The 25,467-nt window shown below is 41.6% G+C and overlaps 1 protein-coding gene across 1 annotated transcript in view; it reads right to left on the bottom strand.

Moving 5' to 3' along the window:
* Positions 1-25,402, bottom strand: part of TMEM266 (transmembrane protein 266) — a 127,171-nt gene extending 101,769 nt beyond the window's left edge. The window contains exon 1 of the mRNA XM_039238207.1: positions 25,345-25,402. The gene's annotated coding sequence lies outside the window, so the exon portion shown is untranslated. The remainder of the gene's footprint in view (positions 1-25,344) is intronic.
* Between the last annotated feature and the right edge of the window lie 65 nt (positions 25,403-25,467).

Raw genomic sequence — 25,467 nt, 5'->3', positions numbered from 1 at the left:
AAAAAAAAAAAAAAACTATTCTTAAACATCTTGTCTGCTGCATCAACTTGGGTTAGTATTAGTATATCCTGTCCTATCAGGATGTGTGATGAGGTCAGGGGCACCTGGGCGCTTCTCTCTGCTTCTCCTGAGGAGACAGAAGAGTAGAATGTGGATGTAGGCTCTGGAGCCAGACAATGGGGGTACCTATCTCAATGCTTCCATTTTTAGCTGCATGACTTTGGGCAAGTTACTTCACTTCTCTGTACTCCAGCATACTTATCTGGAAAATGAATACTACAATAGCACCTAACTCAAAGCATTGTTATGAATTCAATAACCTACAAAAGGCTTAGAATAGTGACTCGGACATAATAGAGATTCAAAAAAGGTTAACTATCATATTGTTAATATCCTTCTCAACATGCCAACTTTGATTGGCTATACCAACGCTTTTTTTACATGCCAAGACTTAAATAATTTAGGTTCTGTTTTAAAGCTATATGAAGTTTTTCATGCTTTGCAAACTGCTTATAAATTGAATCTAAAACTTTAAGACCAATAAGTAGTACTTATATTTAGAATTATATTCACTGCAGAATCAGGTAGTGTGAATAAATCAGAAGAGAAAAGGATATAATACTAGTTCATTAAACCCATGTTGCTAGATGGAAATGTTCAAGTATATAGGTTTCTTTTCTTTATTTTTACATTCCATTAAATTGCTCATAATCATGCTATATTTCAGCTTGCTTCATATATAGTCCAGACTTCTTGCACAAGTTTTTCTTTAACTTTCTGAGGTTTTTCATTGCTTTTTTTCTTATAGAAAATAGAAATATATAGGTAAGATCGCAAAGAAGACTGATTTTCCCATTAAGTGGTCAGTGTGGGACACATTACTCAATGGACTTGCTGCATGACTGTCATCCTGGCTTGGCTATATTTTTTTCCTCTCAGATCTTATGTCTTCTTCGTTGGATCCATTTTAACTTTGCTGAAGCATGTTCTCAAGTGATTTTCCTCAGTAAAATTGCGTGGAAAGAAAATTTTCTGAGTCTTTATATGTCTGAATGTGACATTATTTTACATTACACTTGCCCTAAATTTTCTCCTCCTACTTCAACACTATGGCTTCCATCTCTGGCCTCCAACAAAGTGTTTTTGTTCTATTAGCCAGTGATGTCCTAATTATCCAAAACAGTGGATACTTTTAATCCTATACTTTTCTGTAGAATTTGACATTGTTGACGACCCTCTGATTCTTAAAACCCTTTGTTCTCTTGCTTTTTGGGACACAATATATTCTTTGTTTTTTTCCTCTCCTTTTCTTTTTATTTCCTTTGAGGTTTTCCCTCCTCTTCATAACCCTTCAAACTGATATTCTTTGATGCCCACTGATAGTCTTTCTCTGCATGGGCTTTCTGAAATAGCTCATCTAACACTAGGGCTTCAGCCACCATCTGCGTGTTGAAACAGAGCTCCAACTAAATGTTGCATAAGAATTTCAAAATTAGTATGTCCAAATCTTAATTCATTATCTTACCTCCATCCAAAGGCTGTTTCCGCTCTTGTGGTTTTAATTTTGGTTCATGGAGTCACCATCCACCCAAATATCCTTATTTAAGAACTGTGGAGTCGTCATCAACCTTTCCCTCTTTCACATTCCCAACCAGGTGCCAAGTCTTCTCAAGTCTATATCAGAACTGTCTCTGGAATTTCATCATCTTCTCTATTCTCCCTGCTACCTTAATTCAAATCCTCACTATTTCTCACTTGGCTGTTTCTCACTGAAACAGCCTCCTAACTGGCCTCTCTGCCCCAACCTCTCCCTGGCCCATCTACCCTTCATTCAGCTAGCTAATTCCAAAAAAATGTTTTTTGTTATCATGCCTTTCCCTATTTAAGACCCCATCTGTCTCTCTGCTACATATAGAACAAAGCTTAAAATCCTTAGGGTTACACACAACACTTTGCAATTTACCTGTCTACATTTATTTACATTTCCAACCCCCTCTCACTCTTCAACCCCACATTTTCTATACTTCAGCCACAGAAATTTCTGAGGATCCCATCCTTCTCATGCATTGTCTCCGTTACAGCTTTCTTATTTACTGTTTTGTCCCTAAGTTCTTCAAGCCCAGTTCTTCCCTCTATATTCCCAGAGTAACCTGATAATAACTTCTGAACTTACAATGTTATTGATACGTGTTTCCATCTTCCTTTATAGCTATGCTGTCCAGTTCTGGGGCACCAGTTTTACTTCCTAGAATCATCAGCACCCAGCACAGGCCTGACCACTACAAGATGCTTCAGTTAGATGTTGAAGGAAGAAAATAAGACAGAACCTTGGGGAAGGATTATGTTCAGGAGCAGGAAGAGTAGCCATAAGGGTCATGTGAGGATAATAACCCTGCAGAGTAGTAAAGGACAGGCGAGAGAATTTCAAGGAGGAGGAGATGGTCAGCAATATCAAATGCTACAGGGAGGCTGAAGCCAAGGCTGGGAAACAGATTACCGGATATGGAGACTTGGCAGTCTCTGGCTGCATACATGCAGTTTAGTAGCATGAGAAAAGAGCTGAGATCTGAAGGACTTAGGAAAGAGGAAGAAGTGAGGAAGCAGTTCTTTTCTGACCTGACGACTACAGCATTTGACATCCACCTCTCCTTTATTGAATCACTTTCCCCTTTTTTTGCTTCTTTGATGCAACATTTTATCATCACCTCAGGTTCCTTCAAGAGCTCCTTGTTCTCTATCACCCTTTAAATGTCAAGGATTCAAGGGTTCTGTTTTTAGTTCTTGTCTCTGCTTACGTGATAAACTCTCCTATTCATGACGACTTCAATGATGCCTACCTCTTGGCAACCCCACATCCTTATCTGCAGCCTGGGACTCTCCTCAGGCTTCAGACACACATTTAGTTCTGCCCATTGGACAAGTAGATGCCTCAGAGGTACAACAACCTCCCATTTCTGGAACTCAACTCATCTCCTGCAACCAAAACTCTCCCCCTAACACCTGCTTCCCAATTTCTACCAACCATATCTATACTACCAAAAGGTATAATCCCACTGCTACTGCTTAAATCCTGGCCCTAAAATTTCTCAGCTACTTTATTACAATCTCCCCAAGTCAAGTCTCAATCCTTTCTTGCAGGATTCTTCACATTATTTCCAAAGATGCCTTTTTCCTCTAAAGTTAAAAAAACTGATGCATAATTTATACACAATAAAACACATACAGTAAGAGCATATGACTTGCTGTGTTTGAACAGAACTACTATCCCAGTTGAGATACAGAATATTTCCATTGCCCCAGAAAGCTCCCTGGTGACTCTTCACAGTCGAACCCCTGAAACCTAGAGGAAAGTGCAGCCCAAATTTCTAGTACCAGAGATTGGCTTGGCCTGTTCTTAAACTGTATGTAAATGGAATCACATGGCATAGATTATTTTGTGTCTGGATTCTTTAGTTCAATATAACGTCTGTGAGATTCATTTAGGTTCTTGCATTTATCAATAGTTTGCTCTTTTATATTGCTGAGTAGTGTCCAATTGCATGGATATAACACAATTTATTTTTCTATTTATCTGTTGATGAAAAATTGAGTTGTTTTCAGTTTGGGCTCTTATGAAAAAGTTGTATGAGCATTCTTGTAGAAGTGTTATTTGAATATATATTTTTAATTTTAGGCAAGTATCTGGGGCGCCTGGGTGGCTCAGTCGGTTAAGCGTCCGACTTCAGCTCAGGTCATGATCTCACAGTTCGTGGGTTCAAGCCTTGCATTGGGCTCTGTGCTGACAGCTAGCTCAGAGCCTGGAGCCTGTTTCAGATTCTGTGTCTCCCCCCTCTCTGACCCTCCCCTGCTTACACTGTCTGTCTGTCTCTCTGTCAGAAAAAAAAAAAAAAAAAAACCATTATAATTTTAGGTAAGTACCTAGGAATAGAGTTGCTGGTTTGTAGGACAGGTATACATTGAACTTTATAAGAAGCTGCCAAACAGCTTGCCAAAGTCGTTGTACCATTTTATAATTCCACTGCCCATGTATGAGAGTTCCAGTTGCCAAAAGAAGTTTTTTAAAAATGCAAGTCTGTCATACTGTTTTCCTACTTTAAACTCAGCTCTGTTTTTTTCCACACATGTTCAAACAGGATGTAGGCAAGGCCCTCCATTTTCTGTGTCCTAACTGTCGAGCCTCATATCTTGGTATTTCTCCACATGCTCCCTTTTCTCCAATCATACCAACCTCACTCAGTTCCCTCAACTCTTGAAGTTCTTTCACAGTTTTGCAGAAGCCATTCCCTCTGCCACAATGCCATTTTCTTCCTCATTTGCAAAGTTAATGCCTACTCATCTCTTCAGAGGTGTTTGCTGATTACTTCACACCTGCACCCACACCCCTGTGAGCTAATTGCTGCTATTCCCTGCTCCCTTGACGTACAGGGTATAACTCCATTATAATACTCTGCTTGAAGCATCAGAATACGTTATTTCCTTCTCTCTACCTGAGGAGCTCCTGAAGATACTCTCCCTCCTTTCCTTCTATGATTCAATGACAGCCTACCACCAGACAGACCCTAAGCTAGGAGTTAAACCTAGAATGAAGAGTAAAGACAGTCATGGTCCAGGCTCCCACAGAGCATAGAGTGGAAAAGACAGTCAAGTAATTACACTCGTAAATTCAAAATTAGAAATTGAGTTGAGTGTTCTAAACAAAAGGACAATGAATCTATAAGAATGTAAAAGATGAATCTGTCCTAAGTGGGGTGGCAGAGGGGGGCACGGAAGGAAGGTTTCCCTGAAGAAATAATGCTCAAACTGGGATCAAAAGGAGGCACAGGAATTAAGTGGGTGAAGTGTGTTCCCTCTTTGTGGAGGAGAGAATTGGGACTGTTCAAAAAACTGAATGAAACTAAGCTGGTAAGGATAGAACAGAGACTGATGGTCCCACATGAGGAGAGAGCTGAGCAAGGCCAGAGCAGAAGTTGCTGAGGACTTGGTCACTATCTTCCTTACCAAGGGTAGTAGAACTGGTAGTATTATCCTTTGCTAGTATCCCTGATGGCAGCCCATTGTCTGTCATTGTACCCAACACATGGTCATGCGTGGGTAGACAATAGACATTTGTGAATAATAAATTTTAGATGTGTTCAAAAAGTTGACAGCTAAAGGAAACAGACTTCATGTATCCTGAGTGGGCTACAGCATTGAAGGAAGAGTGTTTTTTAAGAAAAGCACAACTTAAAATTTGTTGAGGGAATACAGCTAACAGAGATCAAGAGATGAAGTATGTATATACAGTTTTGACATAGGTGGGAAGGTACACAATCATAACACAAAGATTATTAGTTTTTTTTTTTTTTTTTTTTTTTTTATTTATTTCTAGGAGAGAGAGAGAGACAGCGTGAGCCGGGGAGGGTCAGAGAGAGAGGGAGTCACAGACTGAAACAGGCTCCAGGCTCTGAGCTGGCAGTCAGCACAGAGCCCGACGCGGGGCCCGAACCCACGAACCGCGAGATCATGACCCAAGCGAAAGTCGGACGCTTAACCGACTAAGCCACCCAGGCGCCCCCAAAGATTATTAGTTTTGAAAAGGTAGAACAATTATTCTTTTGAGGGGAGGGGAAACCTGTAGAGAAAAAACACTGCTGGGAGAGACATTATTACAGTCATGTGGTTCCGGGGACATTTTCCTGAATCCATATGATGTTTTTAGCCACTTCTCAGCTGTGCCACGAGTTCTGGCCAAGATCACAGTAAGCAGATTTATGGAGGGGTACACCTGGTGAGGTGCTAGAAGTTTTCATATACATTCTCTGTCTCACTGAAGTTTCACAAGAACTCTTAAAAGTATAGACTTTTAGGCTCAATTCACAGATATTTACAGAACTCATGTTCAGAGAAGTTAAAAAGCTTGCCTGGGTCTACCCTGTCAGTGAGTAGCTGACCTGGAATTAGAGCCCAAGTCCATCTAACGCCACCATAAGGAGTCACAGCAACTTGGGAACCTGGCCACTCCATTCCCTTCTCACTGGTTTCATATGTTTTGTTCCCATACAACTGGAACATCAACTTCAGTGAGTCCAGGCACAGTGCAGGGTGATAGAAGCAGTTTTTGCCTGCAGAATGGGTTTCATCCGCATAATATGACTCCCAGGGTCTCAAATGAATGAATGAGGAATAAAAAGGAAGTTTGGGAACCTAGAATGTAATAGTCGGACATAAAACACATTATCTTCTTATTGGGATGGGAAGGATCAGAAAGAAACCGATACTGGAGTACATCAAAAGTCAACTGAACTAAAGGTAAGGACAATGACTCGTCCATAGTCAACGGCATGGCAGAAGAATACTAGGAGATATATCTTCCTGTGACTTTTTGAGCTCAGTACATAAATGTCATGATAAGAATAACCTGGGTGGTAATTAGAGTGATTATGGGTGGGAGTGGGGTAGCTCTTAAAAGAGAAACCTATCCCATGGAAAGCTACAAAGCTGGGAAGGCTCTGGGCTAGGAGACAGGTGGCCACACCAGCAGAGAACAGCAGGTGATGTGGCAACTAGCCCCATCTGTAGAGAACAGTGCTGCTGGAGTGGTCTCAGTTAGATGAAGACAGGAGAGCCCAATGGGCAGGTAGTTGTTCCCAGTTTGGAATGGTGCCCTTCGAGATCTTAATAGGAGACAACATTGTGTATCATGGCTGCCACCAGATAGGGTGCACTCTTGATCATTATCAAGTTTCTTTATGATACAGTTCTTGCACTTACAAATTGTGGCCTACTTAGTCTGTTGCTATAGTTGACTCATACTTATTTAGCATAACCTAAGACTCATCCAAGCCTTGGCATCTTTTCCAACTTTAGGAACTGCCTGTAGTAGGTTGAATAGTGTCCCTCCTCCCCATCCCCCAATAAATTCATGTCTACTCAGAACCTCAGGACATGACTTTATTTAGAAATAGTTTGTAATTAGTTAAGATGAGGTCATACTAGATTAGGGAGAGCCTAAAGTCCAATGATAGGTATTGTAATAGGAGGAGAAATCCTAGAGGAGAGGATAAAGGTACAGACTGGGGGCACCTGAATGGCTCAGTCGTTTAAGTGTTAGACTTCGGCTCAGGTCATGATCTCACAGTTCATGAGTTCGAGTCCCATGTCGGGCTCTGTGCTAACAGCTCACAGCCTGGAGCCTGCTTCAGATTCTGTGTCTCCCCCGCTCAGCCCATTCCCTACTCTCGCTCTGTCTCTGTCTCTCTCTTTCAAAAATAAGTAAACATTAAATTTTTTTTTAAAGGTAGAGACTAGAGTGATGTGGCCACAAACCAAGGAACACCTGAAGCTACCAGAAGGGGCAAGGAAGGATTCTCCCCTAGAGCCTTTGCAAGAGGGAGTGTAGCCCTGCCAACACTAGATCTTGGACTTCTGGCCTCCAGAACCCTGAGGAAATAAACTTCTGTTCTTTTAAGCCATCCATTTTGTGGTACTTTGTTACACCAGTCTTAGGAAACTAACACAGGAGCTGAGGTCATTCTTCCTAAAGGGACATGTTGAGGGGCTCTCCTGCCACTAGCAGCCCCTTAGAGTAATCTAAGATTGTAATCTAGATTGCTTAGAGCAATGTAGGCAACTGTCTCCCAGATTTCGAATTGAGTGAGAAGCATGATGTCTCCTGAGGTAGCACAGAGGGGTCAGTCAATAATAACAGTAGATAGTCTCTAGAAGACCCAAAGGCTGTACATCAAAAGGTCTTATTGTATGGTTTTAGCTGGCAAATGTACTGTGTCACGATGTGGCCTCTAGTTTTGTCAATCTCAAGATTGAGTCAACCTTTAGCATGATTAGCTAAATCTTGCTGATCAGACTTACAAGAAATAAAAAGTAGGCTGCAAATGTATTCATCTGTACATGTGTGATAAAAAGAGAAAGGCTCTCTTGCACTATCTAAAATGCTAATGTGTGGGGCGCCTGGGTGGCTTAGTCGGTTAAGCATCCGACTTTCGCTTAGGTCATGATCTCGCGGTTCGTGGGTTCGAGCCCCGCGTTGGGCTCTGTGCTGACTGCCGGCTCAGAGCCTGGAGCCTATTTCAGAGTCTGTGACTCCCTCTCTCTTTGACCCTCCCCTGTTCACGCTGTCTCTCTCTCTCTCTCTCCTAGAAATAAATAAAAAAATATTAAAAAAAAAAATGCTAATGTGAACGACCAGGGTCCCAGAGTCAGCACACCTGGAAGCTGATCAGTGACCGTAAGTTGCATGGAATCAAAGAACAGAGGCAGAGTACCACCCAGTAAGCAAAGACAAGGGGACTCTATCCAGGCCGCGAAGAAGACCATGGACCCTCTCTGTACCACAACAACGAATTTGTCTCCAGCACCACAAAATTCAGGGCTGATAGTCTATGGTATTCACTACCAGTTTCTAGGTCTCTGGCTTCTTTTTATGTTCTCGGGCCAACTGCCCCACTTCTACCCACATAGCTTTCCTCTAAATAAGGTGTTAAATAATTAAGTTTAAACTTGCTAAATTGTACTTATGTTCTGAACTTGCCTCCCTAAGCCCACAAACGAGGTCATCTTAACTAACACCGGGCTCTTTCAAATTCACATTTATAATTTGTTTATTCCTCTAATAACTAATACTACCTGTATGGATTTCGTATGGCTGCTATAACAAATTAGCATGAACTTGGTAGCTTAAAAGAACAGAAACTTATTCTCACAGTTCCGGACACCAAAGGTCCAAAATCCATGTTGGCAGAGCTGTGTTCCTGTCTGGGAGAGAATCCCTTCCTTGCTTCTTCCAGCTTTGGTCACTCCAGGTGTTCCTTAGCCCAAGGCCACATCACTCTGGCTCCGTGGTCACACTGCCATGTCCTCCTCTTCTCTGTGTCTCATCTCTCTCTGCCTCTCTCTTATGAGGACACTTGTGATAGTATTTTTCCAACCAATGATAATCCGGAATTATCTCCTCATTTCAAAATCCTTCACTTAGCCACATCTGCAAAGACCCTTTTTCCAAGTAAGGTAACATTCATAGGTTCCAGGGATTTGATGTGGATACCTTTTGGCATTTTAGGGCCTACTACACTACCATTTGTGGATTTTGAAGACTGTGACCTATCTGTCTTGATTTACCGTCAGTGTCTCATACACAAATGGACTGAATAAAGTAAAGCAATTTTATCTCTAAATTCTCTCATTTTTTTTTAGTTTATTTACTTTGAGGGAGAGGGAGAAAGAGAATCTCAACCAGGTTCCACACTGCCAGTGTGAGCCAGATGTGGGGCTCCAACCCACAAACTGTGAGATCATGACCTAAGCCAAAATCAAGAGTTGGTGCTCAACTGACTGAGCTACCCAGGTGCCCTTCTCTAAATTCTAAGGCAACTCACTACCACTAAATCCTATCAATATCCCTGTAAAAGGTAATCTAGAACCTTTATACTGAAGGTTTCTCAAGCCCAAGTCAACATGACTGGGTTTTATGTGTACACGATTCAATGTGAATTATTTCTGACAATGAATCCATCTCTTTAGGCCAATCTGTCAGTATAAATGTAATCATAATCAGCATCAACTTTGACTACGATGTCAGATATCTTACATGATTATCTTTTTCCCTACCTGGTCAATTCCTTTCTACCTTTTGAGGCCCAGCTAATGCCCCATCTTCCTAGGAACCATCTATAACATTTTCTTACCCTCCACACCTCAGGATCCTATCTTCCTTTGAGTTTTTCCTGCACTGCCTGGAGGAATCATTTCTGCCTGGGTCTTGGTAAACTCTTCCTGAGTGGGATTTTCTTTCTTAAATAAGAAAGATTCAATGTATATAATATGTTGTTGGACTTCTGTTAAATAATTGTTGGTTAATGAATGTAAGGGCAACTATTGATTGTTAGAGTACAGATGAGAGTCCACAACAAATGGACTGCTCTCTATTCAGAGCCAGAAAACAAAACACAAAAAACAAAAACACCTATTTGCTTGGAAGGTCCAAGAGAAGAGAGAATATTTGTTTTGGGTCAATTAACTTAGAAAATTAGGTGACTATCTCCTGGAGGATGAGATATTTAACATTCAGCTAGAAGGGAAAGGTCTCTTACATAACTGGTAACTGGTAAGAAAGTCACGAAATGAGAAAAGTGATTTTCTAGCAAAAAGACTGGTGGCAACCACCATCTTCCAGTAATTTGCCAAAATGACCAACACAAAGAGAGGAGAGGCACCTGCTATATGTTCTGTAGGCCTTTTAGAACACATGGATGTCCGTTGTGGACATCAAGAATGGGCAGTTTTGAAAAAAGGCACATATGTTACTGTGACAAAACAGAAAGAGTCTACAGTGTTACCCAGCATGTTGTTGGCCTTATTGTAAACAAACAAGTTAAGGCCAAGATTCTTGCCAAGAGAAATAATGTACCACTTCAGCATATTAAGCACTCTAAGAGCTGAGATAGATTCTTGAGGCATGTGAAGGAATGATCAGAAAAAGAAAGAAGTCAAACAGAGAATTAGTTGGGTTCAAGTGAAGCACCAGCATGCTCCAACCAGAGAAACATATTTTGTGAGAACCAGTGGAAAGGAGGCTGAGCAGCTGGAATCCATTCTCTGTGAATTCATGGCATAAGTGTAAAATAAATAAATAAAAGACCTCAAGACCATAAAAAAAGAAAAAAGAAAGAAGACCCTGGTTACTGGACTCACATCTCAACTACCAGCCATGATCTTCATGTTATACATGAAGGTTATACATGAGGGTTATAAATACAACCCTCAACCTCTCAGCCACCTTAGACACAAATAGACACAACTGATCGTTCATTCCTCCTTCTTGAAACACTTCGTTCTCTGGACTTTCAGGAGACCATACCATCTGGTTTTTCTCTCTCCTCACTGGATGGTTTTTTCTCAGTTTTCATACTAGGGCCTCCTCCTCCTCCTCCTCTAAATGTTGACATGCTCCAGGGCTCTTTACTCAGATCTTTTACCTTATCTGTCTAGCCTCTCTGCCAGGCCCTAGGGGAGCTCACTCAATCTCATGGCTTAAAATGTCATCTGCATGTGCTGTCTTCAAAATTTTTATCTCCAGCCCCATCATTTCCCCTGAAGTCCAGATTTGCATATCCAAGTGCCTACTTGACACCTTCAGTTAGACATGCATTAGACATAAAACTTAACACTGAAACACAACTCTCCATTTCTCCCCACCTAAAATCTACTCCTCCTCCATCTCTAATCCAAAAAATGGCAACTTCATCCTTTCAGTTGCTTTTGCCCTGAAGTCCACCTTGAATCCTCTCTTTCTCTCCTACCCCACACCCAATCCATCAGCAAATCCTACCGGCTCGAGCTTCAAAATACATCCACAATCCAATCACTTGTCCGCCTTCCACTGAGAGCACTCTGGTCCAAGCTACCATCATGTCTCACCTGGGTTACCCAAAGAGCCTCCTCACTGCTCTCCTTTTTCCTCTCCTACCCCTGCAGTCTATATCCATACAGAAGCCAAGTATACCTTTTAAGACAAATTAAATCATGTCACTTCTCTGCCCTCAACTATCCAAAGTTGTCCCATCAAATTTTAAATAAAATCAAAATTCTCACCATGGAATACAAGGCCCAACAAACTCCCTTTCCAGTTTTATTTCCTATTCCCTTATCACAGCAGTCTCCTTACACAGCCTCCTTCTTCTTCAGCGGGTTACTAAACTGCACACCTAATATCTTAAAATATAAAATATAATACAGTATAAACAGAAAGTTTTTGACATCAAAACATAAATTGTATGTGTAGAGCTGTAATGGAGTACAGTTTTTGTGTTTAATGGGTACAAAGTTTTAGTTTTGTGAGACAACAACAGTTCTGGATATGGGCAGTATTGATGATAGCATAACAATGTGAATGTATTTAAGGCCATTTAACTGTGCATTTAAAGATGGTTAAAATGGGGCACCTGGGTGGCTCAGTCAATTGTCCGACTTCAGCTCAGGTCATGATCTCACCTAATGTGGGTTCGAGCCCCGCTTCGGGGGCTGACAGCTCAGAGCCTGGAGCCTGCCTTGGATTCTGAGTTTCTCCCTCTCTATGCCCCTCCCATGCTCATGCTCTGTCTCTGTTTCTCAATAATATATACATGTCACAAAATATTTTTTAGGGGTGCCTGGGTGGCTCAGTTGGTTAAGCGTCCAACTTCAGCTCAGGTCATGATCTCACAGTTCGTGGGTTCGAGCCCCGCGTCAGGCTCTGTGCTGACAGTTAGCTCTGAGCCTGGAGCCTGTTTCAGATTCTGTGTCTCCCTCTATCTCTGACCTTCCTCTGCTCATGCTGTCTCTCTCTCTGTGTGTGTGTGTCTCTCTCTCAGAAGTAAATAAAACATTAAAAAAATTTTTTAATTAAAAAAAAAGATGGTTAAAATAAATTTTGTTATGTGTATTTTACCATGATTAAAAGTTAAAAAAATCATGCATATTATGTCTCAAAGGAGAGGTACAAAAGGTGAATAATAGCTACAGTAGGATGATAGATGATTTTTTCTTATTGCTAAGAATGTTTCCAGTTTATGTATTACTTATGTATAATTTTTATGTATTAGCTATATAATAGAAATACATAAAAAGCTGTGTATAAAACTTATATCTAAAACTTCCACAACTTCCACAAACACAGAAATAGACTCATACAGAGAAGAAACTCATGGTTGCGAGAGGGGTATGGGGGTAGGAGGATAGGCAAAATAGATGAGGGAGGAAAAAAATCCCATTATATCTAGTATAGTATTTAATTACATTAAAATCTGGAAATAAACCATATGTGTCACTAGCAATGGACCCCAAACTCTCCAGTGAGTGTCATCAGTTTTAATGGACTCATTTCCACAGGAACTGGACAGGAGGTCTTTAATCTAAATATAGCAGTACTCAGATTTTCAAATGCAGACTGTGGATGCTATCTGACGCAGGCCAATCATGCTATAGATAAAGGAGCTGTTGCAAAAACTCTGAACATCTCTACAGTGTGTCATTTGATAATGTGGTGTCTTTTGACACAGACCAAGCTACAGAGCTGCCTACAGTGTATAATTAAGGGTTTCGGATATACTTCTGCCAAATGCCATTCATCTATGCTTGACTCTTCCAACAACTATAACCGAAGTATAATTTGTAAAGTAAGATCACTGTGTGAATTATTTTGTCCTGCTGTTTTAAGGTACTGCACAGATCAGAGTAATTATTCTGGAATCCCTAAGCCACAAAGCCTAATCCCATCATTTTACAGGAAAGGATGCCAGGTTTCAGAAGAGGGAAGTGACTTGTCCAGAGTTACACTTTTAGTGTATGGAATGGTGTATGAGCTGGACTCCAGATATTCTGATGCCATGATCTGATGCTTCTCTTCAAAATTTAGAACATTACCTTCGAAAAGGAGAGTAATAAGTAACAGTTTCAATGTGGTTACAGCTAGAAAAGGCTTTATATCTAACTTCTGTCTGTAGACTCCATAGCTTTCTGGTTACATTTTTAATCACTACCTCATTTCAGCAATTAAGACTAATTTCCAGGTGTTTAAAAAAATTTTTTTTCTGAGGCAGATGGATTCTTGATAAGCAGGCAAAATCTGAGTTGATCGTGATACATTTGTAAAATATTTTGTTTAGAACCTTAAACTGTCTTTTCTGCAACATCTAACCACATCTAACCAATCCTACAACAATCTTGAGATAAACAGGGCAAGTCTAAGGACCCTGATGCTTACAGAAGAAATGAATCACAGGTTCTAGGGATAATGTGTAAAAGTCAATATGACCTGAGGTGGTATGAAAAGGGGAATGTACAATGGACTAGGAATCAGGAAACCTAGGTTCTATGTTCTAGTTCTGCCACTAACTAGTAACTTGAACTTTGGCAAGTCATTTGCCTGAGGATACAGAATGTGTTAGCTGGGGCTGCAATAAACAAATATGTACACTGAACAGCTTAAACAACAGACACTTACTTTCTTACAGTTCTGGAGGCCAGAAATCCAAGATTGGGGTACCAGCATGGTCAGATTCTGGTGAGAACCCTCCTCCTGGTTTGCAGATGGCCACCATCTCACTGAGTCCTCAGATGGTGAAGAGAGTGAAAGAGAAATCTTTTTTTTTTTTAGTTTATTTATTTATTTTCCTTGGTAATTTCTATACCCAGTGTAGGGCTCAAACTCAGGACCCTGAGATCAAGAGTCACATGCTCTTCCAGATGAGCCAGCGAGGAACCCCGCTCTTCCTCTTCTTAGAAGGCCATAGTATTATTGGATTAGGACCCCCTCCTTATGACCTCACTTAACCTTAAGTACCTCCTAAAGACCCTATCTCCAGTCATATTGGGGGTTAGGGCTTCAACATATGCATTTCGGTGAGGGCGGGGGACACAATTCATTCCATAATTGTCTTTGGAGTTCCTTAAGCACAAGTCTAGAACACGGAAGATGTTCAGTTGTCTGTGGAATGAGTAAGTCTACCTTGCCTGCTTGATTTGAGAAACTGCATGAGACATGTTTCTAGACTATTGGTCAGTGATCATCTTGAAGTTCTTCTATATGTCTTCCCTTAAAAATTTTTTTTAAAGTTTATTTGTTTGTTTGTTTGTTTAGAGAAGCCTGATTCAGGGCTCAATCTCACAAACTATGAGATCAGAACCTGAGCTGAAATCAAGAGTCAGATGCTCAACTGACTAAGCCATCCAGGCGCCCCATGCTTTCCCCTTTTAAAGGCAATTACAAGAGAAAGGTGATCTTGGGCCAAAGAAGGTCTTTCCCAAGGTTGAAGCCTTAACGTTTTTTCAGAAAGTAGTAAGTACATTTAACTGTTACTTTTAGCCTTCAGGTGTGACATGCAACTTGTGCTACTGCATTTAGATAAAACCATAATAGTATGGGCCTTCTTTTTTTAAAAAATTTTTTAATGTTTATTTATTTTAGAGAGAGAAAGAGAGACAGAGTGCAAGCAGGGGAAGAGCAGAGAGAGAGAGGGAGACACAGAATCCAAAGCAGGCTCTAGGCTCAGAGCCTGACAAGGGGCTTGAATTCATGAACTGTGAGATCATGACCTGAGCCGAAGTCAGATGCTCAACTGACTGAGCCATGCAGGTGCCCCAACTGGAGATGGGTTTTAAATCAGAAGTCTACAGCTAAATTTTCTAACAACCACGAAGATTACTGAGCAATTGTGGTCCTTCACTAAAGCACAAAGTACCTTGTCATTCCTAAATCACCCCTGAAGCACCTGAACATGCTTAGAGCAGCTTTGGGATCAAAAACAACCTCTGCAGGGTGCCCAGTCGGTTAAGCGACCAACTCCTGAATTCCACTCAGGTCATGATCTCATGGTTGTGAGAGCAAGTCCTGCATTGGGCTCCATGCTGGGCATGGAGCCTGCTTAAGATTCTCTCCCTCCCCCTCTCCTTCTGCCCCTTTCCTGCTTTGCATGTGCACGCTCACTCTCTCTAATTTACCTCAGGTCAAATATAGTTCCCTTCAATAGTGATTAACTCAGAGCTCCCCAGTCATTATTTTTTGTTTAATTTCCCTATTGTCAAAAGTCTAAAAGTATTTGGGGTACTTAAATACATTTTCAACAAAACTACTCCAAGGATGATTAGAATATTGCATTGGAATTGTATTCAGACCCAAGACCTTTAGGAGTATGACAGTCGGAATTTCTGTAATTACTTTCTTGGTTTACTTCTCCTTATTTATGATATAATCCATAACTGTTTATACAGACTGTCCCCTAATTGTAATGGTTTAACCTATGGGTTTTTTTTTTTTTTAATTTCATAATGGTACAAAAGCAGTATACCTTTTGTAGAAATCATACTTTAAATTTGGATCTTTGCCCAGGCTGGTGATATGCAGCACAGTGTTTCCTCTGATGCTGGGCAGCAGCGGCGAGTGGCAACTAGCTCCTAGTCAGCCACAAGGCCACCAGGGTAAACAACTGATACATTTACAATCATTCTGTTTTTCACTTTCAGTAGAGTATTCAATAAATTACATTTTATTATAGAATATGCTTTGCATTAGATGATGTTATGCTAACATAAGTGTTCTAAGCATATGTAAGGTAGATCAGGCTAAGCCATGATGTCAGATGTACTGGGTGTATTAAAAGCATTTTCCAATTAACAGTATTTTCAACTTATGATGGGGTTATATACCAAAGTTCTGTAGACACTAAATATTCTCCATGTTGGTAATTTCAAACCCAAATTTACCTTTCAAGTCTATTATAATCTTCATCTTCACTTGATCCAAACTGTTCAAGTTCTGATATTCTGTGAATTGAGAATTTTCTGGATTAATCCTATAAAGTAGTGGATCTCAAATGGGAATGATTTTTATGTTAAGGGACATCTGGCAATGTTTGGAGACATTTTTGATTATCACGACCGGGGAGGGGGCTGGTAGTACAACTGGCAGTAATGCGTATTTTGCTTGGGAGGGATGGCATGAGGAAAGAAAAAAGTCCCAAACACTTTATAAAATCCTAATAGCTTCAAAGGTTGGTAGAATTTCAAACTCCTTTTAAAAATAATTAAGTACTCCCTTGCACTCCCGTTAATTTTAGTGATTTCTATATATCCCTCCATATTACAAAAAGGTTCTGAGGTGGTTAACTCTCCCTGTGGTGTTGACTCGATTTTCCCATATAAAGCTTACATGGGCTGTAGGACCAATCAATACAAGTTTCAGTTTAGAAGGAAAAATTATTTTGGAAGGACCAAGAAAAACTATCATGTTTTGGCAGTTAGAAGACAGGAGTTAACTGAACGTGAGACAGGAAACTATCAACACCCTAGAGGAGAAAGCAGGAAACAACCTCCTTGACCTCCACCGCAGCAACTTCTTACTTGACACATCCCCAAAAGCAAGGGAATCGAGAGCAAAAATAAACTGTTGGGACCTCATCAAGATTAAAAGCTTCTGCACAGCAAAGGAAACAACCCTGAAAATTAATAGGCAACCAACGGAATGGGAAAAGATAGTTGCAAATGACCTATCAGATAAAGGGTTAATATCCAGAATCTATAAGGAACTCACCAAACTCCACGCCCGAAAAACAAACAACCCAGTGAAGAAATGGGCAGAAGACATGAACAGACACTTCTCCAAAGAGGACATCCAGATGGCCAACAGACACATGAAACAATGCTCAGCATCCCTCCTCATCAGGGAAATACAAATCAAAACCACACTGAGATACCACCTCACGCCAGTCAGAGTGGCTAAAATGAGCAAATCAGAGAACTCTAGATGCTGGCGAGGATGTGGAGAAACGGGCACCCTCCTGCACTGTTGGTGGGAATGTAAACTGGTACAGCCCCTCTGGAAAACAGTGTGGAGGTTCCTCAGGAGACTAACAATAGAACTCCCTTATGACCCAGCAATAGCACTGCTAGGAATTTACCCAAGGGATACAGAAATGCTGAGGCATAGGAGCACATGTACCCCAATGTTCATAGCAGCACTCTCTACAATAGCTAAAACATGGAAAGAGCCTAAGTGTCCATCAACAGACGAATGGATCAAGAAGATGTGGTTTATCTATACCATGGAATACTACATGGCAATGAGAAACAATGAAATCTGGCCATGTGTAGCAACATGGATGGACCTTGAGGGTGTTATGCTGAGCGAAATAAGTCAGGCAGAGAAGGACAAATACCATATGTTTGCACGTATAGGAGGATTAGGAGGAACTTGACGGAGGACCAAGGGGGAGAAGAAGGGCGGAAATGGTGGGGGAAAGGGAGAGAGGCAAACCATGAGAGACTCTTGAATGCTGACAAAAACTGAGGACTGATGGATGTGGGGGGAGGGGGGATGGGCATGAAGGAGGGCACTTTGGGGATGAGCACTGAGTGTTATGTAGAAACTAATTTGACAATAAACTATTTGTAAAAAAAAAAAAAAAAAGAAGACAGGAGTTAATTCTTACTATGCATATAGTGCTAAATGCTGAGAAGGGTATTTTTAAAAAGTATAAATCACAGCTGGTGTCCTTAAGTGATTTATAATTTGCCTGAGAGAGATAGGCTCTGTGCCCGAGGGAGGACGTCTTGCATTACACACAGCCTATGCTACGGTGGGCACCACCCTTCCTGCTGCCCCTCTTCTGGTTAGGGAAGCAGGGGCAGAGCAGGAAGGGGTGAAGGTGGTCCTCAAACGGAGACAGCAATGGATAAAGTCTTGGAAGTGGACACATATTGGGAAAGGCTGAGGGCAGTAACTAAACTAATTAAGAGCTCAAGTTATGGTTTTATCCTGCAGATATAAGGGAGTCTCTGAAGGTATATGAACAGGAAGTTATAATGAGCAAAGGTGGCAGTTACTGGGGCGCCTGGATGGCTCAGTCGGTTAAGCATCCGACTTCGGCTCAGGTCATGATCTCACCGTTGGTGGGTTCAAGCCCCGCATCAGGCTCTGTGTTGACAGCTAGCTCAGAGCCTGGAGCCTGTTTCAGATTCTGTGTCTCCCTCTCTCTCTCTCTCTCAGAAATAAATAAAACATCAAAAAAAATTTTTTTTAAGTGGCAGTTACCAAGTGCTTTACTCTTTACGAGGCACATTCATTTAATCCTCTTCCTCACACCCCTATGGTCTACTCTTCCCATTTTATGGATGAAGAAACCAAGGATGGTGGGGTGGCTTAAATAACTCACTCATCAGTGAGCAAGCGCTAGAGCCAGGATCCAAACCCTGGGCAAAGCCTATACTATTAACCATTTGTCCAGACTGCCTCTCGCTACACAGGAATGATAAGAGCAGAGGAAAGACCAGACGCCTTAGGAGGTGCTGCCAACAGAACATTTCAAGGAGTAGAAGTCAATAGGGTCAGATGTTGCTGAGCCATCAGGAACGAAATCTGAGAATCGGCCATCGGATTTGTGATTAGACAATCACAGGTGACCTTTAAGAGTTCTGTTTCAGTAGAGGGGTAGGGATAGGGGTTCCTTGTAGGAGATCAAGGAAGGAGTGATAGCAAGCAGATAGAGCCCCCAGGGAAGAAACTGACAATGAAAGGACAGGGCGAGACAGGAGGGAAATGTCCAAGCTTTTCTTTTGAGACTATGTCCCCAAACAATGGAACTCTTTATTTCAGGGACTATAGTGTATTTCACCCTGTTCTTTTGTCTTGAAGGGCAAAACTAACAAATTTGAGTAGTCATGGTTAAAGGAGAATTACCAAGTGTCACACAAATTTTTCCTTAAAACATTGCATCAAACTGAGGCACAATACAACTATTTAATTATTTGAAGGGACACCATTAAGGGTGACTTTATATACTGCATTGGCTGGACACGATGGCAGTTTTGTAACTATGGTAGGAGACCATAAGGGAATCACAAGGAAAAGAACTCATTTCAGATCTGTTTTGAGCCAAAAGAGAGAGGCCAAAAGCAATGTGTGCGTTCCGGCTTTAGACTGAAATCCAGAGAACAGCTGTCTGATCGCAGTCTGGACTTCCAAAACCCTGGTCTGCAAAGGGCAGAAAACTTACTAAAATTCTTTGTTTTAATGGGCTGTGGGAACTTGAGTTATCAGCCCCTGTCCAAGCTACTGAGTAGTTTTTATGACAAACCTTAAAAGCAGTTTTAGGGAGGCTGCATTTTTTTTTTTTTTTTTTTTTTGAAGAGGAATTCTCTACTGGCGGGTAATTCAGACTGCCTAGGGCAGCAATTAAAGCCACAGAGGAGGAGGAGGAGAGGCCTCCCTGTGGCTGAGGAGCAGTTTCGCTGACTTTATTCCATAACCATGAACTCCCTCCAGTACCCCAGTGCACTCAATTCTAAAGGGTTCTAAGGCTGAATTATTCCCCCAAACACCCATCATTTTGCTGGGGCCCAAGAACTACTTCAAACCACCGATGTATGAAAGGTAACCAGAAGTCTGGGACTGCTTGGGCCAAAAGACTCATCACAAAAGGCTGTGATGCTGTTGGTACATGCTTCCTGCCAAAACTCAGACACACAAGCTAAGTGCTTTGGCAATGAACTCTCACACTCTGGCTTAAACAGGAAAGACACCAACAGGTATTTAATCTTTTAAAAATGCAACAGGCTGATGCTGGTGATTAACCTGCCTGTGTTGAGTGTCTGTAGATTCTTTTTCCTTTCTAGTAACTCAGGCCACTAGGAAAGTCGGTGGAATCTGGTATCTCCTTCTTTGGAAGTCTTCAAAATATATTATGTATGCCAGATAGAGGGGAAACTGCACCGGTCTCCTCTTCCTCACTGGCCATCTCCTCCGGTACTCCCTGCTGCCTTGTCACACATCCAACCCTCAGGCAACTTTCTTTCCATCTTCCTGAGTCTACCTGGGAGGTTCCTTTCCTCTCTCCCTGACACTTACTAAGAGTAAAATGAGATCTCTCCTGATTCTTCTCTATTTCCTTGTGGTTCCCCCAAACATACTACAGAGAGCCTTTGCATTTTAAAGTTTCACTGCTCACCACGCAGAAGTGTAAGGGCTAACAGAAACAAGCAGGGTAGAAGGCTGGAAAGATTCAAGGATGCCACAGTGACTTGTCAGTTCTTTTCCATAACACCAGGGTTCAGGAAGTAATAAAATAGACAAAATCCCTGTGTTCTGGTGCCTTCATGCCCTGGGGGAGATGGACAATAAACAAAATAACCAATTTATATGGTAAATTAGGAGGGGCTATGAATGAAAACAAAGCAGGGAGTAGAGCTAAGAATGCTTATTGGAGAGTGCTTCATTTTAAAGGTGTAGTCAGATTTCAAGCAGAGACAAAAGGAGGTGAGGGAGCAAACCAAGCAGTTATCTGTGGGAAGGGCATTCCAGGACAGGGAACCACTAATGCTAAGGCTCTGAGGCGGGGGGACAGCAAGGAGGTCAGTGTGGATGGACACAGGCAGAGTGCTATTCATTCTTCAATCCAAAGGAAAAAGCCCTGAGTTTGAGTCACACTGATCTGGGCTTGAACTTAGCTTGGCTCCTTAAATCTCCTATACCTTGGACTCTCCTGTCTCCACATCTACACACAGTTAACCACAAAGGATAACTGTAAAGGGTTAAAGGAGATACAGAATGTAAAACTACCTATCATAGGACACAGATCATGCCTAGTTCCTACCCACAACACGTTAGTCTCTTGCCTCTTCCCCTGGTTACAGGGTTCCTCTCATCCAGCTCCCATTGCGGTTGAGTAAAACGTGTTTAGAACTATGCTATTCAAGAGCCTCCTGGAGTACCAGAAAAAAAAAAAAACCTGCAAACCAGTATGCATCTATGTATATAGTATGGTTGGCAAACAGTAGTATTTTAGTATCCACATTCAAAAATCTAGAATTCACACCTAACTATTAACGTTGACTGAGGGGTAAGATTACTAAAGATTCTAATCACTGCCCTTCTATCTTCTATATTTATGTAATACTTCACATTTTACAATGAGTATATACTACATTCACAAGCAAAAATCACAATATAGGCTAGTGTTGATGCAAAAGTGATTTCCTGGCCCTCTATTATATCAGTATTGAGTAGCCACCATCCCACCTTGCTTACCCAAGCAAGGCCTGCCTGGTGTGACCTAACTGTAGGAACTCTTACATCTTCATGTGGGGAAACTGGGTACAAATAAGGCCAAAGGGAGCTAGAGGATTCACAAATCAGACTTGAACTACATAAGGTGAAGGTCTTAGAGTGGGTGTGCCCGGCCAGCAACTGTGAACTCTGGTCCAGTTAGCAAAGGGGATGGATTAACTTGTGGATTGTGAACCATTTTCTTAATAAAATTAAAACTCTTGCAATGGCTGATACCAAGGGGAGAAAACGAGACTGATGAAAATAAAGTATCTTAAAGTAAGCTGACTGTGAACTTCTTTTATGATTCAAGATTGTTGACACTGAAAAAAAAATCTCATTTTAAAGAATAGTAAATTAAGAATACTATAACAAAAAACACATTTCACAACTAAGTAGCTTACAAGGTCAGTCAAAGAAAGACAAGCCAGTTTCCAGTGTCTTACTTAACAATGCATTAAAATGTGCATTACAATCAGTCACTGCAATGCATGCTAGCCATAGCTTGGCAAAATTTTATCTGTTCTCCTCACCTCCAAAAAAACCCAAAAAGACACTTGGTGAGGGGGAAAAAAATAATGCTTAAGCATCCATAGTTGACCATACAGTTTTTCCCAGTTTAAATTTTTTTTAATGTTTATTTCTTTTTGAGAGAGAGAGAGAGAGAATGAGGGTGGGGCAGAGAGTGAGGGAGACACAGAATCCAAAGCAGGCTCTAGGCTCTGAGCTGTCAGCACAGAGCTGGATGCAGTGCTTGAATGAACTCATGAACTGTGAGATCATGCCCTGGGCCAGTGGATGCTTAACCAACTGAGCCACCCAGGCACCCCTCAGCTTTTCCCAGTTTAAATACATGATTCAAGAAAAAAAAATGTAGTCTAGAAACGTTCCTCAGCCTGACCGCTGCACCCAAAAGGATGCTCAGTTCTGCATTAAATAAAATCCAGCTTGAATGGAAGAGAGTACACTAGTCTACTTTATTGGACACTTAAAAAAAATTTTTTTAATGTTTATTTATTTTTGAGAGAGAGAAACAGAGCGTGAGCAGGGGAGGGGTAGACAGAAAGGGAGACACAGAATCCAAAGCAGGGTCCAGGCTCTGAGCTGTCAGCACAGAGCCCTAAACAGGGCTCGAACTCACCAACCGTGAGATCATGACCTGAGCCAAAGTCAGACGCTCAACTGACTGATCCACCCAGGCGCCCCTTGGATGCTTTTTAATTATGAGATTTCTTACTGAAAAATATAGTGATACTTTACACAGGAAAACCCATTTTTCTCCAGAAATTAAACAATACTTCTCTTTACTTTCTGCTGCTTCCCCAGTAACACCAGGACTCCTCTTGAGTTTATCTGATGCAGAAATGGAAATCCCCAGGGTGGGAAGACTCCATCTCAGCATTTCCATAAGCACTGGGGAATGTGTTCTTTCTTCCAAAACCAAGTCTTTTCCATGAGGAAAAATGGCTACGTAAATTGCTTTACTGTCAACACAACACAGTATAATGAAAAAAGTAAGATTATATTGTCCTAAAACCAGTTACATTGTTCAAGGAAGAAAATGTATAAGATAGTTTTATATTTTCTATCTGATATCAGTCACCAATTTGTAATTACAAACTGCAACTTCCATGGGATATAATTTTCAAATAATCCTTTATATTTACCTATACTTTTTTCACCACCATCTTAAATATGTGACCTGAAAACAAGTTTGTAGCCCACTGAGTGCTTTTTCCATTGATGCAACTGTGCAATTTCTAAGTCTATAAGAACTACTAGGAATATGTAGCAAAATCCAAAATTTGCATTACAATATGCACTTGTTAAAAAAAACCATTGAGTAGACATCCACAGTTGAATGCATAGATTCTTAGATTTTCAAATGAATAACTGCTACAATCACAGAGAGACTGGATTATGGTCTGTGACTGGTATGGATCCCTTCACCCCATTAAGGCACTCACATACGAGTGTGACAGGTAATGTTCTTATGACTGGCAGTGAGACCAGAAGCCAGTGTGCATGGTGGCAAGACTGGAATGTGATGTGATAATGAAAAACATGAGTGATTCATTCTCTCTGATGTATATACATTTTATAGATTTAAATCAGAAGGGAAACAACTTTTTGAACTTAACTGCTTGTTTGAGAGAGTTAAATGGAAGCATGTCTAGGACACCATTTTTTATAGGCTCAGTGCCACCTCAAAAAATTCCACCCATTCTGAAACAACAGTTTCTCTTACTGGAAAGCTGCAAAGACTGATATGGAATCTATGAAATGCAAAATCGGATCCAAGGATGTATGCTCACGCATAAGCTTGATCTTAATGCAAATGTATATGAAGCAGCAGCACCAGTGTTAAAGGTTCCTCCCAATGACCCTCCAGTCCCAGCAATCAGATGTTTTCAAGTTGAGTTTGCTCCTTTATCCAGGCTGTGTGTGACCTTGGGCAAGTTAGCTAACCTTTCTCAGTCTTAGCTTCTTCATCTTAACATGCATATAATAGGTCTCTTTTAAGGACTAAACGAGATCATGCACAAACAGCCTTTAGCTCAGTACCTGGCACATATGAGCATTTAAGAATGTGTCCTCATGATTAGATATGGCACAGACTATATTTTACAAGCCAATAGTTCTACTGCCATATTCCAATGTCTTGTGATAACCATTTTCATTCTATGCTTCTAGCTTTTACTATTCTTTTTACCACAGTAAAAAGATATATCCCACTTTCCCCACTGTTTGAAGCCAGGTGAAAAGCTAGGAAATAGGTAACATACACACTAAACAAATTTAGTCTTTAGGATATGATTTTATCGGGTGTATGGAATATAAACAAATCAGGTAATTTATAACATACTGAACAACAAATCATAGGTTTTATTTTAAAAGAAACAAAAGCCAAGCAGTATTAAAGAAGATAGGAAAAACCAATATGGGCGTATCACTAGGGATTAGTGACTGAAACGGGGATTGGTGGGATAAATTATGGAAGATTTCATGGGGTCTGACTTCCAACAGGTGGCAAGATTTAGTCATCTTCAGATTCAAAACCTTAATGAGTTGAGTATGCAAGTCTGAAGGGTTCTGTTCAAGGCCTCCTCTTGGCAACCAAGGGAAACAATTTTCTGGGTTTAAGCCTCCTTGCAAGTTAGTAAGCAGGGAATTGTCTACCCTAAGTTGCACCTGTCCCCTGAAGGGGATTCTGGGCTGACGGTGAAAACCCACCATCCTTTCCTGACAGCCCATCCTGCCGCTGTACTGCCTCCAGACAAATGGGGGAAGCCCAGTAGGAAGTGGTCACGACCAACCAAACCACAAATGCCTACGGTGTGGGATTTCCACCTCAATACCACGCCTGAAAACCGAAAATAGGCGCCACTCATCCCATACTGCAATGGGATTCCCCCAGCAGCAATCACCCCCACACCCCAGCTTGCATGTTTTATTAATAAATGCAAGATGGCACACGGTGGCAAAGAATGGGAGGTAAAACATCTGCAGCTGGACCCGAACCAGAGCAGTTTGCAAAAATAAATAAGAGGCATGTGACAAAAGCAGATTGCCAGGTTGGCGCTGAAGCCCTGGGTTGCCCCACGCACCCTCGTCTTGTTCCCCTGGCGAGCCGGGATGAAGGTCAGTGGTGAGATCCCAGCCCTCCCGGACACGCATCCTGCAAACCTCGAGTGGCCCCTACCTCCAGCCCGGCCACAGGACCCGGGCACCGAGGCGGGGAAGTCCCGGCCACGGCCGACTTCGAGGACACATACCTGCTGCCTGGGCTCGGGATTCGCTTGGCTCTGCAGCTGCGCCGGCCGCAGCTCGCGCTCCCGGGGCTCCCCTGTCCGCCCCCCCTCCCGCCCCCTCGCGGTTCTGCCGCTCCCTGGGCTCCT

This window comes from Hyaena hyaena, unplaced genomic scaffold, assembly GCF_003009895.1.
Source record: "Hyaena hyaena isolate Hyena2069 unplaced genomic scaffold, ASM300989v1 scaffold_137, whole genome shotgun sequence".
NCBI classification, from domain to species: domain Eukaryota; kingdom Metazoa; phylum Chordata; class Mammalia; order Carnivora; family Hyaenidae; genus Hyaena; species Hyaena hyaena.
The sequence above is the reverse complement of the archived record's forward strand: the minus strand, read 5'-3'. Positions and strand labels throughout refer to the sequence as shown.